We start from the raw sequence: 12,503 nt of genomic DNA on the forward strand, positions 1-12,503 counted from the left end.
TTATCTGCTTCCCATATTCTCCTCTTCTATGAAGACAATTACTTTCCATTGAGTTTCCTGCTATTGAGGGAGGTATGGTGTGGGCAGCCCTTTTGAAACCAGTGTTGTTTGTTGGAACTCATCCTAAACCTGTATCTCAGACCAGTTCTGAGACCAGTTCAGAAAAGGTGAAGGACCAAGGTCATGCTGCTTATGTACTGATACTTTTGAGGGTGACATGTCACTCAAGATTTGATTAGTTACCCACATTGGTTCTGGTGGGAAATACAGCAGGTAAGGACATATGTCTCTAACTGTCCCATAGACTCTGTTCTTAGCTAGTACTCTGGGTATTGAGGGCCCCAGGATCTCACCAATTTAAGATTTTACAAACTTTCAATTTTTGTCTAGCTTATATTCAGTAAATGCAACTTATTTATTTGGAATTTTTGGTCAACATGAATCAGGCAACAAATTCTACTTCCCTTGCACAAGATAACAGAGCAAGATGACTGGGTCACCAGAGGTCTAATGATTATTAAAATAGAACTTTTCTGATCTCAATGTCAGAAAATAATAATCTAATCATTAACTAGTTTTGAAAGATCATTAAGATCAAAGTTTTCTGATCTCTATGTCAAAAATGATGATGTAATTATTAACTAAACTCATGTTTGTTTTGAATAAGACTGAATAAGCTCAGTATTGACTCATAGTATACAGTCAGTAAAGGTTGGTGGATGCAATAGAACTGAATGTCTATATGGAGGAAAACGGGCAAGATAAGGACTCAAACCCTGGCTCTACTACCTATAATTTCTGTCTGCTTAACCAAAGGACAGAATCTCCAAGGCTCGGCTTTTAATCTCTAGTGGGAATAATTTTGCCTTAGACAAAGAAAGTAGAGAAAATAAGAAGAATACTGATATGAGCATGTTAAGAATATCCACAGAGTTTTTATAATATGATTAATGAAATACTATACAACATAGCCTTAAAAGACATTTTTGTGCTAAGAGAGCTTAGCAATATTTGCTTAGTCAATTTAGAACATCTATAAGGCCATCTCTACAAATCAAGCCTTTGCTTGAGCTTTGCCATTATAATTAGAATAATACATATCATTCTATTTATATTTGAATTTTTATAATGTCTGTGTCATCACATTCCATTCTGGACAGTCTGGTCCTATTCTACTATAATTTCTAATATCACCAAACACCTATGATTTAAAAAACTGCTCTTTATTCAACCTTCTTTATTCCATAACAATTTCTTATATCCTTAAAAATTGCAGAACTATGATGATGAAGTTTATGTCAACTTGACACAAGGTAGAGTTATTTGGAAAGAGGAACCTTCAATTGAGAAAATGTCTCCCTAAGATCTGGCTGTAGGAATATTTTTAATTAATGATTGACTGAGGAGGGCTCAGAACATGATGGATGGGTGCATCCATGGGATGGTGGTCCTGGGTTTTAGGAGAAAGTATGTCATTGAATTAAATTTCTTTTTCTTTCAATGAACTGTGTGATTGATTCTTCTGTTTGTCTTTTCACCATTAGGACAAATAGCCTCTGTCATAAATTTCCATGACTTGTGTTATATAGTTGTCAAAGACAGGATGATGCATCATCTTTTATTCAAGATGTCTGAGTAACACTAAACACAATTTATTTACTTAGTTGTAGTTGTCAGAGTCTGTTAAATACATATAAAACTACAGTTATTAAGAATGCATGTGTAAATGTTTAAGGTAACAAATAAATATTTTAAATATACAGTAGTTAAACGTGCACATAGTCACTCATAAATAGACTAACCTTGAGAAGATAAAGCAGATGAGTATAGTTTGAACTATATCATGAGACTTGGTTTAAGCATGAAGAACATATTAGTTTTGTCTTTATCACTAGGATAAAATCTACATAAAAGGTAGATTAAAGAGTAGCAGCTAGATGATTAGTCAATTATGATGTCATATTAATTCTGTAGCCACAAGATAAAAGCTCCATGCTGCCTGATCACAGCTGTGTCAGTAAAGAGGCGCTCAATGGATCTAGTCATGTCCCTGGTACTCACACTCTCCTCTCTCTCTCTCCTCTCACTTTGGAGACAGAGTACTGAGAGAGGGAAGCTTCCTCCTGGCCCCACCCCACTTCAGATTATTGGCAATTTACTCCAGCTAGATGTGAAGAACATCACCCAATCCTTAACCAATGCAAGCATGCCTTATGTTCCTCTAGCACCCTGTAAAGAAAGATAACTCAAACTCTTAAAAGTTTATTTTCATTTTGAGATTACAATTACAGAATTATTATTTTGGGATTATATTATATTCCCTCTTCCCCTAACTTAGTGGAAAACATGATGTACTCTTTACCAGAGACAATTAGTAAAAAAAAATTTGGAAATGGCAGTAAAATAAAAATGGGGAGAAGTATGCACAGCCTTTTCATTTTTGCAAGCCCTCCCATATACTCTTTCTTATTCTTTTTAAAAAAATCTATGTCCTATTTTTAAATTAATTGCCATTACATGCATATATGTACATTTATATACACATATTCCTAAATATAACCTATGTAATCTGTATAATGATATTTTTGTGTATCTTTTTAGAACTGGCCAAACAGTATTGGAATCAATGATTGTAAAGTTGAATTTCTTGTCCCCATCAGAAATTGAGGGTGATTTCAACAACTTTGGGTCTTTGCATATTATAATAACATTTGCAAACTTGCAAAAGTTGTGTATACATTTTCCAATTTTTATTTTATTGTTGTTTGTCACAAATTTTTTGCTAAAATTCTGTAGTAGAGGGCACATTACATCATACACCAAGTTAGGCAACACTTTAGAAATGTGTTTTTATTGGACTTATCCTTTGGTACTGATGTTCTCTTAATAACTGATGATTTATTAAAAGAAAATATCTATAGGTATGGCATAATACAGAAAATAATAGAACTAAATATATTTGATAGTATCCAAATTAGTTTTTATTCTGTGACCAGAACCATGAATGACCCAGGGTAAGAAATTGTTCTCCTAGGAGATGCCCATACTGTGTGTAGCTTGTAGTTATGATGGAATGAACTTGGGGTCCTCACTATGGAATTCTACTCTTCTTCTTGGGACAAAGCTCCACAAGAAAAGCTTTGCAGGTGTTTCTGAAAGTTATCTGAGCATTGATTCTTATTTTAGTAGGAATGAACATGGAATTAGATTGCCTAGACATCAAGTGATAAAAGAGCAGAGTACCAATATTGTTGTTGTTGTTATTATTATTTATTATTATTATTATTATTATTATTATTATTATTTATTCACATCCAAAATGTCATACTTCATCCCCTTCAGAGAATTCTTTTCCCAATCATCTCTCCCTTTTGTTTCTGAGAGGGTACCTCCAGGGATACTCCCTCCCTGGGGTATCAAGTTTGTATAGATTCCAGCATATCCTCTCCCACTGTAGCAAGACAAGGCAGTTCTCTCCTACATATGTGGCAGGGAGGGAAGTGGAGGGGTGGGAGGTTGTTGAACCTGCCGGGTATCTTTTAAGTTGGTGACTTAGTCTTACAAGCTCCCAGGTGTCCAGGTTAGTTGACACTGTTGGTCTTCCTATGGGGTCACTATTTCTTTCGGTTCCTTCAATCATTCCCCTACTTTTCATTAGGGGTCTCTGTTCAGTGCCTGGCTGTGAGTGTCTGCATCTGATTCAGTCAGCAGCTGGAAGAGCCTTTCAAAGGACAGGCATGCTAAACTCCTGTCTTTAAGCACAGTATAGCATCAGTAACAATGTCAGGGTTTGATACACACCCATGGAATAGAGGCTTTGATTCATGAGAAATTCATCCCCCAAATGAATCTGGAAAACTCTTGCCTTAGTTACTTATTGAAACAAGATCCAGAGAACTGTTGAATATTTTGATGTGACAATTCACTGTAATCTAAATATCATTTGCCTGGGCTATCACAGTGTACATGTACCCACTGACAAGTGACAATTACCTATTGCTTTGCTTTCCAATTTTCAGTTCTCAAAAGTCTATGGCCCTGTGTTCACTCTGTACTTTGGCATGAAGCCCACTGTGGTGTTGCATGGATATGAAGTAGTGAAAGAAGCCTTGAATGATCATGGGGAGAGTTTGCTGAAAAAGGAAGTTTCCCAGTAGCTGAAAAAGTTAATAAAGGCCTTGGTAAGTAACTGTGTATGTTCATGTGTGAGCTGGGCAGCATTCACAGTGAGGAAAAAGAAAGCTAAGGATAGACTTGATCCTGGGGCTCAGAATGGACCTCTCTATGGTTGTGTCTTCTCAGATACTCTTTCTTTTTCTGTTCCTATTTGTTTAGGAATTGTTTTTAGCCATGGAAGCAGATTGAAAGAGACAAGATGCTTCACACTGATGATCCTGAAGAATTTGGGCATGTGGAAAAGGAACACTGAGGACCATGTTCAAGAGGAAGCACAGTGTCTTGTGGAAGAATTGAGGAAAAACAATGGTGAGCAAAGCTTTGTGCTTTGATTTTTCCATTCTGTTATAGGTTAGAGTTCAAAGGATCTACTGGTATTATTGTGTTTCAAATGTTTTTCTGTTGTTTTTAAATCAGATAACATGAACACAGCTTTTTAAAAATCTTTAATCTCTTTTTTACATTTCAGTTATAACCCTCCTCCTATTCTGCCTTCTGACTGTTCCTCATGCCATTCCTCCTTGCCCATCTCCAAGAGGATGTCCCTACACCTCCACACCTCCCAGTCCTCCACACCCTGCCATTTCCTGGAGCCTAAATTCTCTTAAGAGTTAGGTGCATTTTCTCTCATTGAGGCCATATCAGGCAGTTCTCTGCTGTGTATGTATCAGGGGCCTCTGACCAGCTAGTATATACTGCCTCGATGGTAGCTCAGTGTCTGAGAGAGCTCAGGGTCAGGGTTAGTTAAGACAGTTGGTTTTCCTATGAGGTTGCCCTCCTCCTTAGCTTCTTCTAGCCTTTCTAAAATTTAACCACAGTGGGCCCTGGTTTCTGTCCATTCGTTGGTTGTAAATATCTGTTAAAGTCTCAATCAGGTGCTTGCTTGGCCTCTCGGAGAACAGCCAGCTAGGCTTCTGTTAGTAAGTAAATCATAGCATCAACAATAGTGTCAGGCCTTGGAGTCTCTCCTGAGATGGATCCCAATTTGGGCTAGTCACAGGACCTCCTTCCCCTAAGTCTCTTCTCCATTTTTGTCACTGCAGTTCTTTTAAAGAGGAACAATTCTGGGTCAGAGTTTTTGATGGTGGGATGGGAACCCCATCCCTCCACTTGATGCCCTGTCTTCTCCTGGAGGTGGATTCCACAAGTTCCCTCTCCCCACTGTTTGACATTTCCTCTAAGGTCCCTCCCTTTGAGTCATGAGATTCTCTCACCTCCTAGATCTCTGGCACATTCAGAGCTCCCCCCTCCCAGCCATGTCCTGAGGTTGTATATTTCCTTTCATTCTACTGGCCTTCAGCGTTTCTCTACTTGTCTCTGACCACGTACTTGATCATGATTTCCTTTCCCCCTGCCCTTCCCCCTCTGCTCTACCACACAGTTTCCTTCCACCCTTTCCCCCACTCTGGTTTCTTCTCCCTCCCAAGTTGGATTGAAGCATTCTCACTTGGGACCTACTGCTTGTTAACCTTCTTGAGTTCTGTGGATTGTATCCTGGGTATTCTGTGCTTTTTTTGTCTAATATCCACTTATTAGTGAGCACATACCATGCATGTCCTTTTGGGTCTGCAATATCTCACTCAGGATAATATTTTCTAGTTCTGTCAATTTGCCTGCAAAACTCATGATGTCCTTGTTTTTAATAGCTGAATAGTATTCCATTGTGAAAATGAACCATATTTTCTGTATCCATTATTCCATTTTGGACTTCTGGATTGTTTTCAGCTTCTGGCTATCACAAACAAGGCCAGTATGAGTAGTGAAGCATGTGCACTTGTGGCTTGTTGGGGCATCTTTTGGGTATATACCCAGGGGTAGTATAGCTGGGTTTTCAGGTAGATCTATTAACAATTTTCTGAGGAATCTTCAGGTAGATTTCCTGAGTGGTTGGACTAGTTTGCAATCCCATGAGCAATGGAAGAGAGTTCCTCTTTCTTTGCATTCAGATGACCACAGATGCTGTCACCTTTGATCTTAGCCATTCTGGTTGGTGTAAAGTGGTATCTCAGGGTCATTTTGATTTCAGCCCTGAGTTTGATTATTTCCTGCCATCTACGCCTCTTGGGTATATTTGCTTCTTTTTCTTTTAGAGTGTTCAGGTGTGCTGTCAAGCTACTAGTGTATGCTCTCTCCAGTTTCTTTTTGTAGGCACTCAGAGCTATGAGTTTCCCTCTTCATACTGCTTTCATTGTGTCATATAACTTTTGGTATAATGTACCTTCATTTTCCTTAAATTATAAAAAGTCTTTAATTTGTTTCTTTTTTTTTTCATTGATCAAGTTGTTATTGAGTAGAGCATTGTTCAGTTTCCATGTGTATGTGGGCTTTCCATTGTTTCTGTAATTATTGAAGACCAGCCTTAGTCCATGGTGATCTGATAGGATTCAAGAGATTATTTCAATCTTTTTGTATCTGCTGAGGCCTATTTTGTGATCAATTATGTGATCTATTTTGGAGAAGGTACAATGAGGTGGTGAGAAGATGGTATATTCTTTTGTTTTAGGATGAAATGTTCTATAGATATCTGTTAAATCCATTTGGTTCATAACTTCTGTTAGTTTCACTGTGTCTCTGTTTAGTTTCTGTTTCCATGATTATTAAGGTTAATAGTTAAAACAGCATGCCCAATCTGGCTTGTTCTTATGGGGCTTCCATGTTCCTGACTAGGCAAGGCTTGAAGCCACAAGTAGCTACCTGCTCTTGCCTTTGCCTTGGCTCAAGCCGGCCAGAAGCACTAGCTCTGGCACTCACGAGATGCCAGCATGAGAGATGGCTCTGCCAATCTACCACTCTGTCTCTGCAAGCTTGGCTGAACCCCAGAAAATACCCACGATGTCCATGGCTCCTAGTAGAATGAAGACTCTCATGTTTACTAGCTAAAACCAGCTAAAGCAAGCAGGACTGCTACCTGTTAACTCCTCTCAGCTATTTCTAATTAAAATCTAGAAAAATCCTAACAATAAACTCAGAGCCATGCAATTGCTATAGACCCTTAACTCACAGGCTAAACCATCGCAGATCATTTAAAAAGAATTTAAAGTAGGACTGGGTCTAAGTCTTGCACCCACCAACGTTGAATTAATAGAAAAAAATATACCAATGAAACACTAGAAGTTGCAATGAAAATAAATTTGTACTATCTAAGAAATTAAGACTTCAGCTTAGTAACAACTATACAGGTTTGTACCACTAGTTTATGGCTATGTAATCAATTCTAGTTGTTCCTCCTTGTTCCAATAAAACCATTTCTTTTCCCTAAAAAGACAGCCTAATATTAACCACCTCAGTCCTCAAGTCCAGGGAATTGGGCTGCCAACTTTCATTAACTTCCTCAAGCTTAATATGGGCACTGAGATATTACAAGAGGAGTGGGGGGAGGGTAAATTGATAAGTCTCTGATGCCTGTCTTCATTGGATCCAGCTTTCATCGTAAGTCCAGGACTTCAGGGGTTCAAACAGGTCTTCTCAGCTTGTTTGATAGGAAATACACCAAGGCTGTGTATTCTGCAATATACAATTCTCAAAACAAATTTTAATATCAAGACAATTTTTTGTTGGAATCTAGACTTCTGGAGGCCTACCTCTGTCATGTCTGATCCATATAATTCTGGGAGATAGAAATACCTTAATCATCTCTTCTGAAAATACACAGACAAAACTTTTTTCCAAAAACAGCATATCCTTGGGCTAGTAGCCAGCATATTTATCTTGACCTCTTTCCCAGAGGAAAAATATAACCACAAAACTGAAAATCACACCCATTTTGAAAATTAAATCAATCTAAGACAAATGAAGTAACCAAAGTACTATATGTGGCTATTCGTAGGCCTTTACTATTGTGCCAAGCAGGAAATAAACCCAGAATTCCCATGGGGCCCATGTTAGATAGAACCCCCAGGTCTCCTCTGAGGCAATATATCATTTATCTTTGTATCTTTTTGTTTGGCTCTCTGTCTAGAACAGTTTTTTATTTCCACCATCTGTTTGGCTATCTCAACCAGCCTCTATTTATACACTGTACTCTCTACTCCAGAGTGAGTGACAATTTCCCTATCTTAGTTCCGAACCCCAGGTGAAAGTCTTCATATGATTCAGACATTTGTTTATAAATGTTTCCTAAAAGCAAATAATCTCTATATTGTAACTTTACACTTAAATCAGTAACTGCTCCACAAAAGAGACTTATTCATTTGGCTGTCTTACTGCAGCAGCCTGCAATTTCTCTCAGCCAGGACCTGCCTGCAGCAGTTTCTTTGTTCAAGCTTCCCGTGTTAGGAGTCATGGGACCTGTTTCAGCACTACTAACTCACTCACTTTCCTTTCTTAAAAAAAATAAAAATACAACTTTTACTCTCAGGTGGATGACCAAAATTGGTGTATCACTTGTTGAGTTTAATATTTATAACAGCAGCATCCAACCTGGCTTGTTCTTATGGGGCTGCCATGTTCCTGACTAGAAGAGGCCTGAGACCATGAAGGGTGGCATGCTCTTGCTGCTGCCCTGGCTCAGGCCAGCCAGAAGCACCAGCCCTGGCACCCACAAGATGCCAGCATGGGAGATGGCTCTGCCAATCTACCACTCTGTATCCACAAGCTTGGCTGAATACAAGAAAATACCCACCATGCCTGTGGCTCCCAGTAGAATGAAGACTCTCATTTTTAAAGATTATCTAATGGCTTTATACATTTAGAAATACTCAAAAACTTGCCCACATAATTAGAGTTGTTTCCCAATAGCTAACCTTAAGATATAAATCGTTACCCAGGACTTTTCTGGACCCGGGTGTGGTTCTCCATGGCTGAAGTATCCCACTATTACTATGTGAGGTGCAATGTGTGCTTTGAGCCTTAGTAAACTTTTTTTTTTATGAATGTGGGTGCCTTTGCATTTGGAGCATTGATGTTAAGAATTGAGATTTCATCCTGGTAGATTTTTCCTTTGAGAAATATGAAGTGTTCTACCTTATCTTTTTTGATAACTTTTGGTTGAATGTCACTTTTCTTCCATACTAGAATGGGTACTCCAGTTTGTTTCTTGGGACTATTTGTTTGCAAAATTGTTTTCCAGCCTTTTAATCTGAGGTAGTGTCTGTGTTTTTCACTCAAGTGTGTTTCCTATATGCAGCAAAATGCTGGAGCCTGTTTACATATCCAGTCTGTTCGTCTATATCCTTTAATTGGCAAATTGCATCCATTGATGTTTAGAGATATTAAGGAAAAGTGATGTTTGCTTCCTGTTATTTTTGTTGTTAGAGATGCAATTATGTTTGTGTGGCTATCTTCTATTGGATTTGTTGAAAGATTAGTTTCTTGTTTCTTCTAGAGTTTAGTTTCCATTCTTGTGTTGAAGTTTTCCATCTATTATTCTTTGTAAGGCTGTATTTGTGGATAGAAATTGTGTAAATTTGGTTTTGTCCTGGAATATCTTGGTTTCTCCATCTATGTTAATTGAGAGTTTTTTCTGGATATAATAGTCTGGGCTGGCATTTGTGTTCACTTAGGGTCTGTATAATATCACTCCAGGATCTTCTGGCTTTTATAGTCTGGGGTGAGAAGTTCAGTGTAATTCTTATAGGTCTGCTTTTATATGTTACTTGACCTTTTTCCCTTACTGCTTTTAATATTCTTTCTTTGATTTGTGTATTTGGTGTTTTGATTATTATATGATCGGAGGAATTTCTTTTCTGGTCTAGTCTATCTGGAGTTCTGTAGGCTTCTTTTATAGTCACGGGGCTTCTCTTTCTTTAAGTTAGGGAAGTTTTCTTCTATAATTCTGTTGAAGATATTTTCTGGTCCTTTAATTTGGGAATCTTCACTCTCTTCTATACCTATTATCCTTAGGTTTGGTTTTCTCATTGTGCCCAGGATTTCCTGGATGTTTTGGGTTAGGAGTTGTTTGTATTCTGCATTTTCTTTGTCTGTTGTGTCAATGTCTTTTATGACATCTTCTCCACCTGAGATTCTTTCTTCTATCTCTTGCATTCTGTTGGTGATGCTTGCATCTATGACCTCTGATCTCTTCCCTAGGGTTTCTATCTCCAGGGTAGTCTCCCTTTGTGATTTCTTTATTGTTTCTACTTCCATGTTTAGATCCTGGATAGTTTTCTTCAATTCCTTCACCTTTTTGGTTGTGTTTTCCTGTAATTCTTTAAGGGATTTTTGTGTTTCCTCTTTAAGGGCTTCTACCTATTTACCTGTGTTCTCCTGTATTTCTTTAAGAGAGTTATTTATGTGCTTCTTAAAGTCCTCTATCACCATCCTGAGAAGTGACTTTAAATCTGATTCTTGCTTTTCCAGTGTGATGGGGTATCCAGGACTTGCTATGGTGGGAGCACTGGGTTCCGAGGATGCTAGTTATTTTTGGTGTCTGTTGTTCAAGTTCTTGAGCTTGTCCTTTTTCATCTTGGTATCTCTAGTGCTATCTGCACTCACTGTCTCTGAATGGAACCTATCTCTCCTGTTATCTTGCTTATATCAGAACTCCTCAGAGTCCAGCTGTCTCTGTGATCCTGTGATCCTGAGATCCTGGATATAAGAGCTCCTGGGACTCAGACTGCGTCTGTGATCCTGAAATCTTATGATCCTGGGTATGTTAGATCTCCTGGGTGTTCAGGTTCTGTTGGATATTTTGGCACTGTAGGCAGAGCTATGATCCTGGGTGTTTTAGAGCTCCTTGGAACTGCTATGAGTGTAGTGGATCTTCCAGTGCTCTAAGTACAGTGGTTTCTCCACTGCTCTGAGTATAATGGTTCCTCTAGAATGGGTCAGGATATAGTGTCTTCATGGAAGCAGACCAGTTGGGAGTCTTCCCCAGCAACAAAAACCATGTGGATGGGTTGGAATTGGAGTGGTATCAAGGAGGGTGGGGTTTTGGTGGATAATGGGTCCTCAGTGACCCAGACTCTAATCTGCTGCTCTGGGAATTTCAGGTTGTGGGAGAGGGTTCTTATTTGCTGCTCTGAGTACAGTTGTTCCTCTAGGATGGGTCAGGATATGGTGTTTTCACCTCAGCACACTAGCTATGACTTTACCTCAGCAACAAAACATTTCCCTGATTTCTTTCTCTGTCCATTTATCCTTTGAGTAGCAGAAAGCCACTGATTTGTTTGAGTTAATTTTGTATACAAACACTTTGCTAAAGTTGTTTATCAGCTATAAGAGTGCTCTGGCAGAAGTTTTCAGGTCTCTTACATATACTATCATATCATCTGCAGATAGTGATATCTTCACTTCTTCCTTCCCAATTTGTATCCCTTTGATCTCCTATTTCTGTCTAATTGCCTTGGCTAGGACTTCAAGTACTATATTAAATATATATGGGGGGAGTGGGCAGCCTTTTCTTGTCTCTGATTTTTTTCTGTGGGATTGCTTCTTTTTATTTAGTTTTTTAAATTTAGTTTGATGTTTGTTATTGGTTTGCTGTATATTGCTTTTATTATGTTTAGATATGGATGTTGAATTCATGATCTCTCTAATACTTTTAGCATGAAAGTGTGTCTTATTTTGTCACAGGCTTTTTCAGCATCTAATAAGATGATCATGTGCTTTTTCTTTTGAGCTTGTTTATATAATGGATTATGTTCATGAATTTCCATATATTGAACCATCCTTGCATCCCTGAGATGAAGCCTATTTTATCCTGGTGAATGATCATTTTCATGAGTTCTTGGATTTTTGTTTGTGAGAATTTTATTGAGTACTTTTGCATCAATATTTTAAGGGAAATTGTTCTGAAGTTCTCTTTCCTTGTTGGGTCTTTGTGTGGTTTAGGTATCACCCTAACTGTGGCTTCATAGAATGAATTTGGAAGTGTTCCTTCTGTTTCTGTTCTTTTGGAATAGTTTGAGAAGTATTGGTATTAGATTTTCTTTGAAGGTCTGATAAAATTCTGCACTAAAGCCATCTGGCCCTAGGTTTTTTACTTTTTGGGACACTTTTAATGGCTTCTTATTTTTCTTTAGGGGTTATGGGATTGTTTAGATGTTTTGTCTGATCTTGATTAAACTTTATTACCTGGTGTCTGTCTAGAAAATCACCCATTTCTTCTAGATATTCCAGTTTTGTTGTGTATAGGCTTTTGTAGTAAGATCTGATGATTTTTTTGAGTATCTTCTGTTTCTGTTCTTATGTCTCCCTTTTCGTTTCTGATTTTGTTAATTTGGATACTGACTCTTTGCCATATGATGATTAGTCTGGCTAAAGGTTTATCTATCTTGTTGATTTTCTTAAAGAATCAGTTCCTGGTTTTGGTGATTCTTTGTATAGTTCTTTTTATTTCTACTTGGTTGATTTTAGCCCCAAGTTTGATTATTTTCTGCCATCTCCTC

The 12,503-nt window shown here is 38.1% G+C and overlaps 1 pseudogene; it reads left to right on the plus strand.

The window, feature by feature from the left end:
• Positions 1 to 4,025: 4,025 nt before the first annotated feature.
• The window catches only part of LOC114633062, a 36,532-nt pseudogene continuing 28,054 nt past the window's right edge, over positions 4,026 to 12,503 (plus strand).

Source organism: Grammomys surdaster, unplaced genomic scaffold (genome assembly GCF_004785775.1).
Source record: "Grammomys surdaster isolate TR1022 unplaced genomic scaffold, NIH_TR_1.0 513, whole genome shotgun sequence".
Lineage (NCBI taxonomy): Eukaryota > Metazoa > Chordata > Mammalia > Rodentia > Muridae > Grammomys > Grammomys surdaster.